Below are 20,956 nucleotides of genomic sequence, written 5' to 3' on the forward strand. Positions count from 1 at the left end.
GTCACATCTATTGCAGCATGACCAGGAAAAAGGTTCATCTGCCTCTTCCTACTAGCCTTTGTCTCTGTCAGCAATGAAAGTCCCCTCAACAGCATCAGCAAACCATCACCCTTTTTTCCCCACTTATTCTTCAAGGTGCAAAGATATGCCTTCCTCCTTCGGGAAGACATTTCGTATGGCTTCAACCCATGACAATTCTGCCTCTCCTCTGACTGGCACTCATCTCCATGCCAACCATTGAACATGTAATCACACAGTATCTTCTGCCACGTCTAGGATGCCCTGGGCTTTATTTTTATGTTTAGGCATATCTAGTCAGTCTGTAAACATGCTATTCCCGTTTAAAATCTGCCCCCTTAACCCTAACCCTTTTTCCATACCAGAAAATCCAGGGTCTCACACATGCTAGGCAAACACTCTATCACTGACCTACACCCTCAGATCCTGTTTAAAATTCTTAAATGGCATCCTCCTTATGTCAGGTAAAACTAAGACTACTCACCCTGTCATATAAGGTTCTTCCTGGAGGGGCCCCTTCAAGTTTCTTTTCCCACCACACCCCTAGAAGTACTTTATGCTTTAGTCACAAAGAACTGGTTTGCAAGGCCCTCCAAAGGCTATACTCTCTCAAGTTTCCAGGCCTTTGCATATAAAACACTCTCTTCCAGGATTGATTTTTACCACCAATTCCCATGGGGACTCCTGCTCAGCACTCACTATCTGTGCCACCTCCCTTCATCCTCCCCAAGGACTGAATGACAAGCTAAAGGCAGGAGGTACATTAAAGTCAGTGTGCACCTTCCTTCCATCTGTATCAGAGCCCTGCACAAACTTAAGCAGATTTAAAATCTGTGCTTTTGCTGCAATAAGAAATGCTCAGTGTATTGGCACCTTTTCCCCTAAGAAAAACTGACTTTGTCTCTCGAATAAATTAACCTAGTAGAAACAACAAGGGATCATGAAAAGCGGATTTCTGAATAATCATTTGCCTGTTGGATGAATCAGGATTAAATTGATGTAAAAAATTGTGTGGATACTTGTGTTAATTGAAATTGTTAGACTTCTCAGCTTGATTCCTGAATCACAGCCACCTCATTGATACCCACCTCCAGACATCATCAGGAAGGAAATTAAGAATTTCTAGAGAGAGAAAGAAAAAAAGTTTTGGAATTTTTTATAAAACAATAGTTTATATATTTTCATTAAAACAAATGTGGAAATTTAAAAGGCCAGTTCTTTCCTTTGCACCCCTAGAATTTGCTCTTCCACACACCCTAACAGGTAGCATCTCCAGGTACGACAAACAGATATCTGAGATCCAGGAGCTGAGAGACCCAAAGGAGTTTCTCCCTCCCCTGTGAACATGGAAGCATGCAAGGAAAGAGAAATCCATCCACAAATATGCTATGGTATGAATCTTTATGTTCCCCTCAAAATTCACATGTTGAATCCTAATCCCCCATTATGATGGCATTAAGAGGCAGTCTTTAGGAGATGACAGGGTTATGAAGGCACCCTTACAAGAAGAACTCAGGGAACTTTGTACTTTCCATCATGTGTACACACAGCAAGAAACTACCATTGATGAAGCAGAGATCAGGCCCTCACTAAAAACCTAACTGCTTTAATTTTGGATTTCCCAGATTCCAAGACTGTTGTCAGCAATAAATTTCCATTGTTTATAAGACTCAATTTATGGTATTTTTGTTACAGGAGCCTGAATGGACTAAGACAAAAGTTATATTAATAGCATCTATTTCATTTAGTGTTTTCTTATAAGTGAATCCATTTTTTTAAATGAAATCTTTATTGCATCTTTCAAAGTTATTTAAAATGCATTTGAGAAGCCTAATAAGACATTATTACATTCTCCACAGAGTACTCATTATTCACCTATTCAATATGTTCAAATGTTGGTCCTGCATTAATGAAAAGTTTATTAGGCATTCCAAAAAGATAATCACAAGAAAATGAAAGCTCCCACTGGTTACTGTGACACACATTTATTGTCACCACAATCCAGACCTTTCTGGTGCACAGGAATCCAGAGGAAATAAAGAAAAGTAGACTTCCAATTAGTCCATAGCAAAAGAATGACATTCATATATCCTATCCCCCACACCCTGCAAAGAATGTAGAAAAGTGTTGGGAACTGTTTATCTTACTTTGTCTCTCTCATCTCCAATTTGAAGTTCAAATTCCATCTTCCTATATGACCTGTTTTTCTCTGGCATTGGAGATATTTAGCCTCACTCACCCCTGTCCAGCTGCAACCAATTCAGGCAGCAAGGATGAGAGAGCGCAGCATGGACCAGTGATTATAGAGTCACTTAAGAATAATCACCCAAGCAAGATGGTGCTTTCACATTTAATCTCAAGCAAACTTAGTTTAAGAACCATAAAGCATGTAGGATGCCTTTCAGTTTCTAATAATGATTCAAAGGCTTCTCTTTCAATAGACTTAAACTGATGTTGGCTGAGGCAAAATTAGGTCAAGGCAGTAAGAAAAAGGAACCATCACTTTCTAAAACTAACCCAAGATTGCCAAGCATTTGTACATATGAAGAGTAACACACGGCAAAATATATTTCAGGAGTAAAATATTTAGTTAATTACACTTATGGCATCTTTTGAGATACAAAATTAACAAGATTGTTTCTAATCATAACAAATGGCTACCACAGAGAAGAAATGAAGGCAGCAGTAAAACTTGAGTGCTGTTGGGGGGGGTAGTAGTAAATCAGACTTCACAGAGCTTTGCAAGATCCAAAATATCTAATAGAAAGCATACTGAATGTTCTGTAGACAATCCTGAATTACCAAGAGAAATTACTAGAAGCCCTGAATCTTTGCAAACCATCACAATTTACTCTTTCTGTACTATCCCCAGGACCTTCATACTTTTCTTCCACAGTTCAACTGTGCATGCATGTGTTCTTCTTTTCCACCACAAGAGGGAGCCACACCACAATAAGGGTATAGTTCTTAGCTTTCTAAGCAGTAACGAAATGACTTTTATTACCAGTGACAATTCTGGGACAAAGATACCTTCAACCAGGAAAGAATGTGATAAATCAACTGTTCAAAATAAGCTTCAGAAGCCGTCCTTCAACTATTACGTCTCAAATTTTTTACATACATATATGCGTACTTAAGTGTGATAATTGTTTTTTTTTTTCCTTCTATCTACCTTAATATAAGAATGTTTAAGTCACTAAAAGGTTTTATTTAGATGCGGATAATCCAGACATAAATTCTAAGCATTAAGACTCCTGATTTTTAAACTAATGACTTTAATCACATGGAACTCACTGGATTGATCTTTATATAAATTAAAAGCAATATGTAATTCATCTTCTATTCCTTAATTCTTCCAGCATAAATTATTGCTCCAAGTACAAAGAATCTTTTGAGGCTCATTGCTGAGGACAATTCAGTGGTGGCAAATAAGCAGTTTAATGAAGTGAACAATGCTCATTAACCTTTGACCAAAGTCACATCTGTACCCATTCCTTGCTTCAGATCTTAAACACTCTAAATACGGCAGCCAAGTTCAGTTCTAATTTGCCTCTGAAGAATTCAGTACAAGCCCATTTAGAAGAGTGATTATCCCTCAATTTGTAGGCAATGAGGTAGGTGCTTACATGGGATCCCAAAAGGCATCAATCAGACGATAGTGCTTGTCCCAGAGGGGAGCTTCGTGCCCAAATCAATACAGGAGCTCACTATACAGGGCGGTTCTACAAAGCTGTGTGTGTCTGAAGTCAAATGCAGCTACACCCATGAGGAAGAAAAGAAAGAACCTACTGCAGGATCAGAAGTGTCCCAAAGAGGGTCCCAGAGCTCTACTTATGTAAATTTCCACTCTTTTCCGGCAGGCACACCGGGCCATTTGTGCAGAGTGGAGCTGGAGTGGGGACTGAAAGATCAGCTACCCCCATGCCACCATGCTCCACAACAGACCCTGGAGTCCAGGGAGTCTAAGTCTGAACCTGACCTTCCCAGCCACTCTGAAGGAATACTTCATAGTAGGAGGTAGAAGGATGACTATATTTTATTTGAGAGTTTGTCAGCTTGATTTGTAAGTTTCATATATTTAGACATGAAATTTTGTCATGATTCCTACCTTGGTTGGAATGGATTGTTTTTTCTTCTTCTTGTTCTACTTTGTGATCAAAGACACACATTGGTTTGGCTTGAAATTTCAGTAACTCTTGATTGGATTTCTGTGGGGATGAGAACTATACAGACCTGGCTGTAAGGTTTGGTAGCCACTGGTCACTGGCCTTTTAAATTTAAGTTTATTAAATTAGTGCCAATCTAATAAAAGTTTGAACCCCAGTTCCTTAGTCACACTAGCTGTATCTCAAATACTCTTCAGTACCATGCAGCTAGTGGCTACTGTATTGGTAAGCACACATTTACAACTATGCCATCATTCCAGAATATTCCTTTGAACAAAGATGTCCGAAGGACTCTCAACAGAGAAAACATAAAGTGGTAAAGACTGAAACATCTGAATGCCAAGGGCATCAATCAAATGGTAAGTCTGCATATTTGGAATTACAGTCTGAAGTGTTCATGACTGTTACCAGACATTACAAATAGTATCATTTGTTTGGTGATGATCTATAAAACTGGCCACCTGGGGGATGAATAATTTATTTGGCTTTTGCTGTGTTGTAAAAATGGTGGGATTAAAAACTTGGGACCTCGTTAAAATCTAGTTTTTTGATTAGAAAAAACTGGAAGACCTGGCCCTCTGGGACTGTACTCCCACACTGGAGCCCAGACCTGGAGACCAGAAGCTGCTGTCTCTTTAGAAAGAACAAGAGCCCTTTAGTTTACCCAAATCCCTCATCAGTTACCAAATTCAACATGATTTCCTACTTTCTCTTGCATATGCATTTGAATAGGAAAAAAAAAAAAGTCTCTAGCTTTGCAATAAGAAAATGTCCTTAATAAAACAACAGCAAAGATAGCAAAACCATTCTTGCTCATTATTTCTGTTTCTTTAAATATTAAATTCCATTACCATGTATCCATACAGTACTCTTTGGTCTACTGTAGAAATTGGATTACTGAATTCAAAATAAAAAGGTTGCACTTCATAATCTGTAATTTTGTACTCCATGTTCTAGGCTTTCGAAGTTGGTTGGAGTTTTCCCTGCTCCTCCATTCATATTCTCTCTGTTCTATCTTTCTGCCTTACACACACACACACATACACACACACACACACTCCTCAAGTGTTACAAACTGAAAAAAAGTCTAGTTGTACATAATGAAAAATAAGATTTCCAGTAATATTTGGGAGCCTAATGTAAAAATACTGCAATCACACACAAGTCTCTTCATTCAAACAAAAATCTATTATCATGCCCATGAATCTTATTCATTTAAATTTAAGCTCCATGAATTTATTTGTCCTGCTCAACACCGGCATGTAGCAGGTACTCAGCACTCACTACATATTTCTTAGGTGGAACAACAGACCCATGAAAGAAAGCAGAACATGGCTTTCAGAATGCGAGGCCTCTAGCATACCCTGCTTGATCTCAACCTGACATGGTGATATTTACACTAATTTATTCAACAAACAGGTTCCAGAGGCTTTTCACGTGCTCGGACTCCGGTGGAGCTGTATTAGAGGTGCTGCAATCCATTCTCCGAGGCACAGGCATACGTTTAGGAAGGGATTTGCAATCATGGGCGACGAATATCATTTTCAATACGACTTTGCTTTTCTTTTGAAAGTTTGCAAATACACACACAACAATTCTACAATTTGTGCAGTAGAATCTATTCCTCAACCTTCCCTACTCCTTGCTCCCATGGACCTTCCTCTGGCGCCCCCGTGTGCCCTGCAGCCCTCTGAGGGGAAGCTGTTGCTTCTCCCTTCGACCTTGCATGGCTGGGTGGCAGGTCCCGCAGATGTCCTCCCCGCCTCTCACTGGCTCTCAGAACATTCATTCTCCCTTCCTTCTCCCAAACAGGACCAGCTCTGGGTCTGTGGTCATGGGGCCAGATCACCTGACGCTCCTCGGTGTCACCATTACCTCCGGACCCCAGCTCAGTTCCTTTTTCCTCGCCGTCACTGTTTTCAATACCACTTGTGGCTCAATCCTCAACATTTCAGCATAGGCGTAGATGATCTTTCCAGCGCTCTGGTGTCTGTTTCTTGAACCACCCCTCTCCGTAATCTCATCCTCCATCCCGCCTCAGCCTCACCCCCACATTAGCACCACGAACTCGAAGTCTCAGCTCCACACATCCCACCCACTCTGCCCACAAGCTTCTATCTTTTCCTCTCACTTTCTCAGGTAACCTCCCTCCAACCTTTATTTATTTTTGTCCCTCTTAGGTTTTGCAACCTGTAGGTCATAGTACTGTGACACTAATATTCAACCCTTGATGTTGTCTCTTTCCTCCTTCTTCATTCTAATATCAAAACCAGGGTTGGGGGTGTAGCTAAATGGCAGACTGCATGCTTAGCATGAGTGAGGTCCTGGGTTCAATCCCTCGAGTGCGCGCGCACCCCCCTCCCCCACATACACACAAAGAAAATCAAAACCCACCGGCAGAATCTCTCTGATGCATACGCCCTCTACTCCCTAGCGCCCCCAGCTCTGATGTACCTCCCTGTCCTCCAGCCCTCGGGGTCTCCCACTCTTCACTCCCCACCTACGCAGCGAAGCCTGGCTGGAGGGAAGCAAGCTTCATGCCCGCACACGTGGATCCCTCAGGCTCCCAGCAACACTCCCCCACGTCTACTCCACCCCGCGTCCCACCTTCCCAAGGGCTCTTCCGCATTCCCTCGCCTCTCCCAGACTTCCAACACCTTCTCCTTCTGGCTCACTCTCAGCTAATGACCTTTCTTCCTTCACTTCCACAGACCCCACTGCCTGATCCTCACACCTCCCAGCACCTGAATCTCCTAAGCTTGCCTTTCTGTCTCGCCACGGTTGACAGAGTCATGCTCTCCGTACCTTGCATCCCATCCCCTCCCTCCTGACTTCTCAGGGACATCTCAGTAATCATCCCCTCTTCTGCAGCTGTTTGTGTGTATGTATGTGTGCAGATATACAGACACACGTGTATATAATTTTTGCTCTATACTAAATCACTCTTGTCAGCATATAAAACGCAACTATTTCTCCCATATTAAAAAAAAAAAAAATTAAAAGAGGCCTTCCCATGTCATTTTCCCTTCACCTCTCTGTAACCAAACCTGGAAAGCGTTCCCTCTGGGGACTCCACTCCCCATCATTCCATGGGCACTGCCCTCCTTAAGGCTGCCCACGCCCACCACATTGCCAGGTCCATTGCCCAGTGGCACTGAGTCTTTGAGAGCCTCTCACACAGTCAAGTTTTCCTTCTCTTTGACATGCTTGTTCCTCTTGGCCTTTCAGTTGATGGACTTGCTTTTCTGTCACCTTCCTGGGTGTTCCTTTTTGGTCTGCATCACATGACACTACTTCGTTTATCTAACCTCTTAAATTTGGAGTGCCTTTGGACTCAATCCTTAGTTTTCTTTTGTGTGTATGCTTTGGTTCCACAGACTCACATAGCAACCAAATGTCAATCACTCCCCAAATTGTACCTCCAGCCCAAACCTCCTGACTCCAGACTCATCTCTCCAGTGTCTATTCCACACTGCTACTTGGGTGTTGAGGAGGTATCTCAAATCCAAACTGGACACAGATCATCCATCCCATCCTATCCTACTGTACACAAAGTCTTTCTTGTCTGTTATAGAAACTCTATTATAGGCCCCAAACTCTGAAATCACACTCACTAGAACTGGATAAAATAAAAACTTAAAAGCATAATGGAAAATATCAAGTGTTGTCAAGAAATCGGAACCCTGATACACTGCTGGTACATGGTTCGTGCACTGCAGAAAAAAGTTTGGCAGTTTCTCCAAAAGTTAGAGAATTACCATATGATCCAGTGATTCCACTCACAGGTACATATTCTAAAGAGCTGAAAATAAGTATGCAAACATATACTTGAACACCAATATTCACAGCAATACTTTTGCAACAACCAAAGGTGGCACCAACCCAAATATCCATGAATGGCTGAAACAAAACGTGGCATCTATCCATATGACAAAATATGATTTTGTTATAAAAGTTCTGACACATGCTATAACACAGATGCTAAGTGAAAGAATCAGACACAAAAGGTCACCTATTGTATGAGTCCATAGTCAGGAAATATCCAGAAGAGATAAATCCATAGTATCAGAAAGTAGATTAGTGGTTACCAGATACCTGGGAAAGGAAACAATGGGGAGTGACCACTTAATGAGTCTGGGTTTCCTTTTGGAGCACTGAAAGTGTTCTGGAACTATGCTGAGGTCTGGGTAATTATCCTCCAAGGCCTGTGTGCTAAAGGCGTGGGCACCAGCCTAGAGCACTTCTGAGAGGTGGTGGATCCATTAGGAGGTGGGGTCTAACGGAAGGCAGTTAGGTCGCTGGGAATGGACCCTGGAAGGGAACCCTGGGACCATGGCTCCTTCTCTCACTCTGTCTCCCGGGCAGCATGAGTTGAGCAGCTCCTCTGCTACACGTTTCTGCCATGATGTTCTGCCTCACCACAGACCCAAAGCAACAGGACCAAGTGACCATGCACTGACACCTCTGACACTGTGCCAAAATACATCTTTCCTCCTTTTAAGGTGTTCCTCTCAAGTGTTTGTCACAGTGACAGGAATTGACACAAGAGGTGATGTGGCCCCATGTCACGGTGAATGTGCTAGGTGTCACTGGATCGGAATGGCTCATTTTATGTGAATTTAGCCTCGATAATGACAAGAACAGTCATCCTCCTCATCATCACAGTATCTTCTTGGACTCCTTTCTTTCTCTCATGCTCTCAATTTAATCTGTCAGAAATTCATTCTGACTTTACTTTCAGATTATACCCAGAAACTGACTATGTCTCACCTTCACCCTGTTCCACTCTGGCCGGGGCAAGCGTCGCCTCCTTTGTGGATTATTATGGTAGACTCCCACTGGTCCTTCCTTCCTCTGCTGCCGCCTCCCTACAACTGAATCTCAACACGGCATCCAGTCATCAGCTCACTGGCCTACTTGAAACCCTGGTTTCCCCATTTTCTCAGGGTAAGAGCCCAAGTTTCAACAATGGTCCAGAGGTTCTGCCCGATCCAGTCCCCTGGGCCTACCACTAACTCCTGCCCTTGTCAATACCTTCTCCTTTCATCCTTCCACTTGTTCCCTAGATCTAATGCAGCCTCTCTGCTATCTGAAATGCCAGGCACATCTCTCCTAGCCTTGGCCGCTGTTCCTCTTAACAACCACTTCGCTGACTCTTTATCTCCTTTAACTCTTTGCTCAGATCTCACCTTGTCAAAAAGGTTTATCTTGATCACCTCATTTTATACCAAAAAAAAACTACTCATACCATTCAAATAACTCTGATCCCCCTTATTCTACACCAATTTTAATTTTTTCTCATTGCACTCTTTTCTAATAGAATACATAATTCCATAAGTTTCATTTGTCTCTCTGGTAGTGTATAAGTTTCATATTTAGAAACATTTTTCTCTGTTTTTCCCCCTCTGATGTCTCCTATGTGTTCTACCTGGCTTGTAGAAGGCATTCAGCAATATTTACTGAACATCAAAATATATTAAAAAAAAAAAGAAATACACAGATACTTACCAAATTAATAAGAGTAATTTCCAGGAAATTAGGAAGAGGCATAAGATTAAGGGTAGGTTCAAAATGACTTCATCTGATAGATAGAGAAAAGGTGAATATTTACACAGTGGAATACAACTCAGCCCTAAAAAAGGAAGGAAATTCTATCACTTATGGCAGCCTGAATGAACCAAGAGGACAATATGCTAAACGAAATAAGACAGGCACACAAGACAAACACTGTATGATCTCACTTATGTGGAAATCTAAAAAAATCAAACTCATAGAGGTAGAGACTCAAGTTGTGGCTTTAGGAGCTGGGAGGTGGGAAGGAACTGAGTAATATGGAGATGTAGTTCAAAAAATACAAAGTTTCAATTAGAGTGAACAAGTTTTAAAGACCAGCTGCACAGCACTGTGGTTGTAATTAGTAATAATGTGTTACAATTTCAAAACTGGGGAAACAGATTTTAAATGTTCTCACCACAAAGAAAGAAGTATGTGAGGTGTGTTAAGTAGCTTAGTCTAGGGCTGTAGATGTAGCTCAGTTGGTAGAGTGCTTGTCTTGCATGCACAAGGCAGTGGGTTCAATCCTCAGCACCAGAAAGAAAAAAAAGTAGCTTGGTTTAGTAATTCCACAACTTAAATATATATTAAAACATCGTACTGTACTCATAAATATATGCAATTTTCATATTAGTGAAAAATCAAAATTTTTAAATAAATTTTAAAGGGATTTCATCTTTGTAATATTTTGTTTCTTCTAGTTTCAAAGGATAAAGTGTATTCAGGATTACAAAATATTGGCACTGGTTGGTTCTGGATATTTTGTAGGTGGTGGTTATAGTATTCTCTGCAATGTTTTTTGTACTGCTTATATTTCTCAAAATTTTAAAGAAAAATAAGAAAAAAAAAACTCTGGTTTTTATAGCAAAAAAAAAAAAAAATCTTTTGCTCTTCCCAAAAGAATAAAAATAATGTTGTTAGAATTCCATAACAATCCCCTTTCTTGACCAAATATAGCTGTTTGGCAACTGCCCCATCCACCTCTTCTCACTGGAATAAGGAACTTCTGCGCAGAATTTTGAGTACAGAAATAGGATTTTCTTCATTAACTCGCCCTGACAATCCAAGTTGAAATTACCACCCAGGCCCAGCAGGTGGTGCGCTTGCACGGGCGTTGCTGTTCTGTACAGGGGCTCCCAGGCGTCGGGGCAAGATGCTTCCCGACAGTCCTTGGTTGCAGACTTCACAAGCCATTTCAGTGTATCTGTGACTCTGGGGCTCGAGTCCGGTGCTCTAAGGAAGCCCCTCCCCCCACGCTCCCTGAGAGCCCCTCCAGTGTCACAAATCCTGCAATCTCTAGACCGCATAAGAAGTGCACACTTATCTTGGAAAATATAAAAAATAAAGACATAAAAAGGGCTGGGGATGTGGCTCAGTGGTTAAAGACTCAATGTGTACACTCATTTATTTTTCAAACATTTCTCAGCAAAACAAAGGTTGTGGTGCCAAGAGTTATAAAATTAGAGGGGAAATGAAAATCTGTTATTTTCACAACAAGGTCTTTTAACTTAGCCAGAAAATTCTGAGTTCCCAAACAGCTCGGGTCCCCCAGCGGTAGAGTTTTCATAGCACTCTATTGATTTTAGATGCTTGCTGTGGGCTCTGAACTAGCCAAAGCTGAACATCTCCATTTTTAAGCTATGCCAAAAACTACCAGATAGCCTTTCCAATATCATGATTTGATTAATATCCAAAAATGCTATATGTAATAAATTTATAAAATGCTAGAAAGGTAAATTTTTCCCTTATTACTACAAGCACATACCTGTAGTAAACAAAATTCAAGTAATTTACAAGCATATAAAACGTGACAGTTTTATGGGGGCCTTTAAAGGTGCTACAGACCTGTAGGAGGTGTGACCTTCAGGAGGTCTCTGTGGTATGACCTGGGGAGGCACTGGGGCACTCCACTTGTCTTGTCTTGCTCTCTGCTCCAATTCAAGATGCAACCATTAGCTCTTACCTGTGCTGCCACCATAATGTGCCAAAACCTGCCAACTCCCAGAGGCCAAACCAATGAGGTTGTTCAGTCTTGGGCTTTGAACCTTCCAATCTGTGAGCTAAATTAGCATCTCTTTAATTCATAAATTGACTGAATCTGGTATTTCATTATAGTGATGGCTGATTAAGGTAACATTTCACAGAAGACTTCTAAAATACAGGTATCCCCCTTATCTACAAGGGATATGTTCCAAGAATCCACCAACAGAACCAACTTCTAAAATACAGGTATCCCCCCTTATCTACAAGGGATGTGTTCCAAGAAAACCACCAACAGAACCAACTCCTAATATATACTATTTTTTCCTATCATGCACAAACACACCTATGATAGTTTGAGATTAACAATAATAAAATAGAACAGTTATAACAAAATACTGTTGCAAAAATTATTTTAAGTTTGTGAAATCATTTATTTCTAGAATTTTCCATTTAGTGTTCTCTGACTGCAGTAAACCACAGGGAACTGAAACCACAGAAAGCAAAGTGAGGACACGGGGGATGACTGCAGTTCCATGATGTTTACTACGTTGTCAGGCTCCGAGTGCTTGATGTCTTCACTCATCATTACAACAGCCCTATGAGGGAGTTACTATTTATTATCCCCTTTACAGATGAGAAAACTTAGACACAGATGGTAAATAACTTCCTCAAGGTCACAGAGCTAGTAGGCAGCACAACCACAAACAGTGTGGTTCCAAAGTCTCTGGTATTAACCACCATGCCTGACTGACACACAATGCTTAACAATCTCCATGGAAATGGACATTGGGATTGTTTGTTTACTATTTTAAACATCCTACAATAAATGTAAAATTATATTTCTTGAAAATGCATTTCTAAAAGTGGGATGATTTATATAGCATTTAAAAATGTGGTCAATAATGCCAATTGGCCTCCAGAGAAGCTACATTCCCCCAAACAGGGCTGTGTTCTTGTTCCTCATTGACCCTGCAGCTATTAGTCAATTTTTTTTTTTTGATAAAACAGTTGACATAAAACAGCACCATAATGATTCTTGAATTTGCATAGCCCAACTCTCTACTGAGTTTGAGCAGCATTTCTTGCATTTCTTGCCCACTTGTCTTTTAATTTCACTTTCTCACATTCTGGTCCCTTATTTTATCAAGTTGTCTTTTCTATGGATTTGGAGAAGCTTTTCAACCTACATGCCCTGCCATCCAGTGAACTTGCATGAACCCAGGCCAGAATCCCCAGGCAGCACTGTGAACTGTGACTGCACAACCAGAACAGGTGTCTGTGTAGGTCCAGAGGCAAAGGTCTGAGAACAGAACCCATGAAATCTGTTGCTTGCCCAAAGCAAAATCACCTGCACAACAAATGGATAATATAGTCTATCTGAGGCTCATGATCTGCCCATGAGAAATCTTTGTCCTTTGTTGTATTGATCCAACATGGGAAAAGAAAAAAAAAAAAAAAAAGATGGCTGTCAAGAAGATCCAGAAGGGGCTAAAGAACTAGACTAACCTGGGTTAGAATTTTGGGGCCATCACTTACTTAGCTTGGCAGCTTTGGGCAAGTTGGTTACCCTTTCCCACCACCAACCTCCAGAGAAGACTTGTAAGATCTATCATGCAAAGTTATAAGCATTACAGAAAATGTCTTTAAGCATCTGTTAGAGTCTGGCCACATAATTAATACCTGATTATTAGTACTGAACAATAATGTTTATTGCTATTATGATTAACAGTATTAATATTTTTGACAAAGATTAAAGAGAATAAAAGTTCTGACTTGCCAAATATAATTCATTAGCAAATGACTGGCTGTGCTAACTTAGGTATGGATAAAACTGGTGACATTCTTTCATTTTTTTCAAGTGAAAATGATGCCTGCTTCCATTCACCCATTGAGTAAGTAGCCTATCTTCCCTTTCTGCCTTTGTCTTCTCTTTCCATGTCCAGGCACCTCAGCTGTGCTCAGAGCCCCAGCCTGGCCTGCTCATATCTTAAAGTGCTGAGACCAAATTCAATCGTTCCTCTTTGAAGTTAGTGGACTCCTCTATCATCACTCCTTGTCCATGACAATGTGGGCAGTTCTCTCACACCAACAGTGGTTTTTAAGCAGCAAGAAGTTTGTATGCCATCGTGACATAGGACTAAACTCATTCAAGGGCTCCCGATGGAGCTGGCTTGGAGCTCCACTTTTTATCTCCTTACACTCTATAGTCCCAGGGGAGCTATGTCAGCAAGAGCCACCTCCACGTCCCGGGTGCATCAGTGACACCCCACCCTGCATCCTCCAGACAGCTCAGTTCCCATCTTCAACTTATAAGTTCTTTACCTCTGCCCCAGTCCATATCTCTTTTTGTTGCAGAATATGAGAAATTATTTCAGGAAGAAACAATGATGGACACTTTGGCTATCTTTTTGTCTTCTCATTTCACAAGAAACTTTTCTGATTTATGCAGCTTCTGAGGATCCAGTCCCATCCTAGTTCCTTACAAGGCAGCAGACTCACCTGGGAACTTAGGAAGCTAAATCCAGAGCAAAATGGGTACAGAGTATATCACCTACCTTGCTGGGACTTCCAGGTTCAGCCATTCTTCTATACCTAGCACCATGAGCACTAGATATCCACACACAATGAACAATGACAACAGCTGGAATTCTAAAATAGCATGTATACAAACTATGACTTCTTTGGTGGCAGCATGCATTTGGAAGAAAATGTATTCTGAACTTTGAAGCCAATCAAGTCCATTACGTAATGGGCTGGAGAAAAGCCAAATATGATTTTTTTTCTTCACAATCCTACCATTAGCTACCGTATTTTACCACATAATCATCACCACCACAAAATCACTGCATCATTTTTTTTCAGGCCAAAAGTTGGTTTATTACCTTTAATTGCATAATTGTCATATGGTATAATTCTGTCACACCGTTTACAAGGTAAACAGCAGGACACAGTGGTAACATGCCTATAATCTCAGCTACACTGAGGCTTGCAAGTTCAAGGCTAGCAAGACCCTATTTCAAAATAAAAAAATAAACATGGTTGGGGATGTACCTCAATGGTAAAGCACCCTGGGTTTAATCCCCAGAAATGAAAAAGAAAAGAAAAAGAAACAGAGGAGCAATACATTCACCAGTGGCATATGGATGTGCATCTGTCTTCTTGTACATTGTGAGCTATGAGTCTAGAATTCTCAGTGCACACGTATTGTCAAGCATGTTTTCAAAAGCTGGCTTGCATGGTTTGTTTAGAGTGCTGCACTATTAATGTAAACAGATATTATACATGTAGTGCTGAGGATGGCCCATTAGATAACAAAACCAATGATAATGCTGTAGAATCTTCAGACACAGAAGATTAAATTTTACAAGTCCATACTTTGCAATACTGTTGTAAATTTTCTCAAAGTTAATATTTTGACTGTAACAGACAAATTTATAACGATTAATGTATTAACCTTTTTTCAGACTAGAAAAATGTTCACTGAACTGTCACAAAGAAATGATGTATATCAATTTGGACTATTCAATTTTAACATGCATTCATGAGTAATCCCTGTATCCTAGTCTTATACCAAAGACATATCAGTAATAAATGATTTTTAAGTAATATTGGCACAATTTAAAAAATAATTCACATAATGGTTGCACCCCACTTTTTTGCAAAAAAAAAAACATTTTGGCATAATATCTGTAGCAATTATGTAGTGAAATATGGTATCTCAGTTTGTGTAGTTTTTGAAAGCAATTTGCTTTAATTAAGTCAGTGAAGTGAGGGAAACTTGTTGAAATCATTTACTGAACTGCTTTCACACATCATTTGTTTTGAAATTTAAGGACTCCGAGAGACCAGCTTGTTGGATTTCAATAATCCACAAAATTTTGTATTTTCCTTGATGTTGCAAAAAATAGGTACATTGAACTAAACAGCATAGAAAAAGAAATGAAAAGTATTGCTGATTTTTTTCACAGAAGGGCAGGTGTTCTTACTTAAATTGGACATGTTTACAAAGCAGAAAATGGAAAAGGGAGCTGGCACTCATTTCTCACTGCTGAACTGCTTGAGGTTCAGTGGAATCACAAGGTTTGATAATCTGAAGATGTATGAGCTTAATAACCTCATGGTTTCCAAAGACATTCTCAGATGGCTGAGCACAAGGAGCACATTTTGTTTGCTTGAATGCTTTTGGATGTGTCTGGGTGACCAGGATCAGTCTGGTTCAATGTCAAGGTTAGCTGACAGGGCAGAAGGTGAACCCTGCTTTATAACCCTATGAGTCTGGAGACAAATCCCAGAACTAGCTTATCATGTGGGTCCCTGTGGCCAAAAGCTGGGCAAGGTTTGATTACATCTTGCTGTGTGGTAGTAAGTTCTTGTTCAAGGCTGCTGGAATTAAAACACAGAACTGCTTTCAGGTGTGAAAAACCTGAAACCTGAGTCAGATGCTCTGTACTTGACGTTCTCAACCACAGACTGTACTCATCTGTTAAATGCAGCAGTCTCTGGCTTGAATAGTTTATCGGTGATTTTATTTCATCAAATGGCTTAATATGTAACTACCATTTTTTTTTTCAGCAAAAATCAATTAAAATGAAGTATATATCTATTTGGATGGGGAAAGGTTGACCAAGTTATAGTTAGGTAAGAGTAAGTTCTGGTGTGCAGTAAGGAGACTATAGATAAAAATAATGTACTGTATACTTCAAAAAGCTAGAAGAAAGGATTTTTGAAAGTTTTTGCCACAAAAAAATGATAAATGTTGGAGAAGATGGATTTTTTTAACCTGATACAATACTACACATATATACATGTAACAAAACACATTACTCCATTAATATGTATAATTCATTTTTATGTATGAGTTCAAAAATATATGTAGTTAATTAAAAATAAATAAGATAGGAAGAAAACATTTTACTTTTCTTGGTTAATAGTCCTTACTTTATCAAATACATGTGTTCCAAACATGGATGACTTCAGATTATGAAGCAGCCCATCAAATGAAGAATCCAGACATGCCCATGCTAAAAGTTTATATCTGACTATGTTTTAAACAATACAATGGAATCATTAGTTTTAAAATGTTTTAGAAGAGAAATTGAAAGAAAAGAGAAAATGTTTCATTTTATGTTCTTAATCTCCAAATATCTTGAGATTTTATATGAAAAGAGAAAGAAGAAAATGGAAAGAGAAATGAGACAGAAGAGAATATAAAGAAGTCAGAATGTTCAAATATAAGCCTAAAATAGCAAGTTAGCAGTCAGCAGTATAGTGATACTTAATAAGAGCCCCCAAAAGGATATTTCAATTAGCAATACATCTCCATGCTGTCGGAGTTCCCAAATCTAGATTTAAAGACTAATGTATCATTCTTCTGAGTTAAAAATAACTGAAAATGGTAGAGTAATTTAAAACAAGTAGATAGAAATAGAATTGGGAAGACAAAATAAGGTGGAGTTGGTCTTTGACTCAATACAAATTTGCTATATGTCTGAGTCAAAAGCAGTGGCTCCATTTTGATTCAATTTCCAAAGGGAGATGATACTTGGTCCCTTCACAGAACAGTATGAAGATAAATGAGACAATATTCAGTAAGTACAGAGAATGTAAAAGTAGATCAATGTGACAGGTTAGTTGCAATGTTAAGGCTATTAGAAAAAATTAACTTGGCTTGTATTTCCATTTCTACTAAATAAGGAGTGTAGATATGTTCTGTTAACAAAGCATGATGTCCACTGAAAAAGATAAATATCATATAAAAGTTTTTCTCCCAAAAAGCACAATAATCTTATGGAGTACATAACATGAAATACTTATTAGAAGTCATAGATTAGTTCTAGTAATTAGGATTCTGGCAAGTATGTCTACAATTTTCCTAGGGAAAACAAGGGAAGAAAATACAAGGTTGCTTGTATGCATTAAAAGAATTTACTGGGCTATTACAAGTTAGTGTTGTATCAAAGACCTGATAAAAAAAATCCCTTTAAAATAGCAAGAAATTTTAAAAGGCAACTACAGAAACTAATGAGTGCTTTTCAGTTTTTGTTTTTTTTTTAAATGAGTTTCAACTACTGGAGAACATTCCAATTCCCAAGACATTAGTTTTGTAGAATGTAATTACCTGTAAATCTGTTGAGTTTCAAATACAAATAAACCCAGCGCCAAATGGACTGTTAAGCCATATGATAATAGCTTTAACACTTAGGCATTGCAGAATTAATTCCAAGGAGACACTTTTCCAAAATTGGCACCTTCAGGGAAGAAAAGTTGAGCTAAGGAATCAGAGATGTAAGGCTTGCTCTCACCTTCAGTGCCACTGGCCACATTCACCTGGATTCCTGCAGTTCCTTGAGGTCGACATGTGTGATAGTACTCATCCTCATCCCCAAGGTTACTCTTAGTTCATGTCCTACGCTCAGCTGGTGGAGCCAGAAACCAAGTCAGAAACCTGGCTTCCTCATTGTACTTCCCCTTATTCAAATACAGGTGATCAACAAATATATGAAAAAGTGCTCATCATCCCTAGTAATTACAATCACCCTAAGATTTCATCTAACTCCAATTAGAATGGCTATTATCAAGAACACAAGCAATAATAAGTCTTGGTGTGAATGTGGGGGAAAAGGCACACTCACACATGGCTGGTGGAGTTGCAAATTGGTGCAGTCACTCTGGAAAGCAGTATGGAGATTCCTCAGAAAACTTGGAATGGGCCCACCATTTGACCGAGCTATCCTACTCCTTGGCCTATACCCAAAGGACTTAAAATCAGCATACTACAGTGTTGCAGTCACATAAATGTTCATAGCAGCTCAATTCACAATAGCTAGATTGTGGAACCAACCTAGATGCCCTTCAACAGATGAATGGATAAAGAAACTCTGGTATATATACGCAATGGAATATCATTCAGCCATAAAGAAGAATAAAATTATGGCATTTGCTGGTAAATGGATAAAGTTGGAAAATATCATGCTAAGTGAAATAGGTCAAGCCCAAAAAACCAAAGGCCAAATGTTTTCTCTGATAAGTTGATGATGATACATAATGAGAGGGAGTGTTAGGGGGAGGGAAGAGAAGAATGAAGGAACTTTGGATGGTGTAGAGGAAAATGGGGTGGGAGGGGGTGGGGGAAGGATAGATAGTAGAATGAGACAGATAGTATTACCCTATGTCTATGTATGATTACATGAGTGGTGTGAATCTACATTGTGTTCAACCACAGAAATGAAAAGTTGTACCCCATTTGTGCACAATGAATCAAAATGCAGTCTGTAAAAATTTTAAAAATGCAAAAATAAATAAAATATTTTAAAAATCTGTTGCCACATCCTCCAAAATTACATATGAACTATACTTCAGTTACATTCCTTTGCCTTGATTTCTACCGCCATGGTTTTAGTTTATGTTCTTGTGATCCCTTATCTAAAATATTACAATCGAGCCTCAACTTGCCTTCCTTCCACTTTCCTCTGTATCTTTTCCACTTTGTCACAAAAGCTATCATCCAAATACAGAAACTGGTTAAAGTGTTCCTTTCCTGAAACTTCCCTAATGCAAGCATGGTGTACACCCTGATCTGGCTCCTTCTTTTCTCTTCAGTAGCATCACTTCTGCATCATCTTTCATTTATATCCATAAGTATTGTCATTGACAAAACACAACATACATCCCTCAGACATCTCCTTAATTATCTTTCAAAACCCAAGCCTGACATAATCTTTGGGGTGAAGCCTCTACCCGCTCTCTGTCAATTGCTACCTTCTCCTGCTACCTCTGGAGCCTGCTCCTTGTTCTATCACTGCACTTACTACCCTGTGTCATAATTATGTATATAAACTGCCCCATAATTTATAGCTCAGAGGGAAAATCTGTTTCTTATGTATTTCTGTCTCTCATGTCTAGCATAGTGCCTAGCAAAAAGAGTACTCAAAAAATGAATTTGAATCGAAAAATCTGAGCCACTAATCAAGGAGAGGTCAGCTCTCCCCCTTGGGGGCCAAATAAGAGGAAAATCTACCTTCACACCCAAATAACAGAAGTGCATGTATGTACACACGTGCACTAGAAAGGAGGGGGAAACAAAGATTAAGAAAACAATGAAAGGCCTCCACATTGCAAGAAAATGCAAGTAGCTACTAAAAATTTTCAAAGAAAACCTCTGATCAAAATTATCTCTCCCTGTTCTCTAAGATATTCTGCCAAGGTAGCTCACAGGAACCCCTTCAGCAGAGAGAGAGAGAGAGAGAAACAGCAATTAGGAGACTCCAAACACAGTGCTATCAGCTCAATTGTGTCCCTCCTCTAAAATTCATGTGCTGGAGTCCAAGCCCCAGTACCTCAGAATGTGATCATATTTGGAGACAGGGTATTTAAAAAGATGACTAAGTTACAAGGAGGCCATCAGTGGAGTCCTATGAGAAAAGGAAGATGCCAGGGAAACATGCTTGGCACCACCCTGCAGGGGCAGTGGACAGGGCACTTGTAAGCCACAGGACACGTCTGGAACAGGTCCTCCCCTCCAAGCCCTCTGAGGAAATCAGCCCTCTGGCATCTTGATCTTAGGCTTTCAATCTACAGAACTGTGAATGAATAAGTATCTGTTGCTTAACCCTAGCAAACTGCCGCACACGAAAACCGCTCTAAGGAGGGGCTTAGTAAGAAACAGAAGAAACCTGGGGAGTATGAGGACTGTCTTCAAGCATCTGAAAAGCTGGTAGACAGAGAAAAAATCACAGTCATTCTTTCTAGAATGACTGTATTCCAGCTCAGAATAAGGAAGAATTAATAACTGGGATCAGTTATCTTTCTAGAACTGATATTCTAGAATCATTTAAAGAGATATTCTTCTTAAAAGGGTGTTGAATTACAGACAGGCCTAAGAATTGCCTTAAGGAGCTCAAAACACTTCCAGAAATGGCCAGTATCTAAGTAATACTTCATTTAAATATCACAGGATGGCAGAAATGGCTGGACCAAAACTAAAATTCTGATATTCTGATTACCCTTCCTTAACCCACCTCCCTGGCCTACATTTATTTTCCTCCAATGATTGACACGCAGGTTGAAGAACTTCCTGGGAAAAGAAGTCAGAGCTGTCTACTACTCAGGGCAGATAGAGAAATTTGATATGGTATACGCAAACAAAGCAACAGAAGAAAAACTCTAGGAAAGGAGAGAGAAGTCCCAAGAAAGACATTCAGTTGGGATCAAGACTGAAAGGAAGTACTGGATCTGGG

At 39.7% G+C, this 20,956-nt stretch overlaps 1 protein-coding gene across 2 annotated transcripts in view; it reads right to left on the bottom strand.

Annotated features, from left to right (window-relative positions):
• PLD5 (phospholipase D family member 5) overlaps positions 1–20,956 on the bottom strand; it is a 406,765-nt gene that overhangs the window by 320,695 nt on the left and 65,114 nt on the right. The window lies entirely within an intron of this gene.

The sequence above is a fragment of the Sciurus vulgaris genome, assembly GCF_902686455.1.
Source record: "Sciurus vulgaris genome assembly, chromosome: 12".
In the NCBI taxonomy this organism is placed as follows: domain Eukaryota; kingdom Metazoa; phylum Chordata; class Mammalia; order Rodentia; family Sciuridae; genus Sciurus; species Sciurus vulgaris.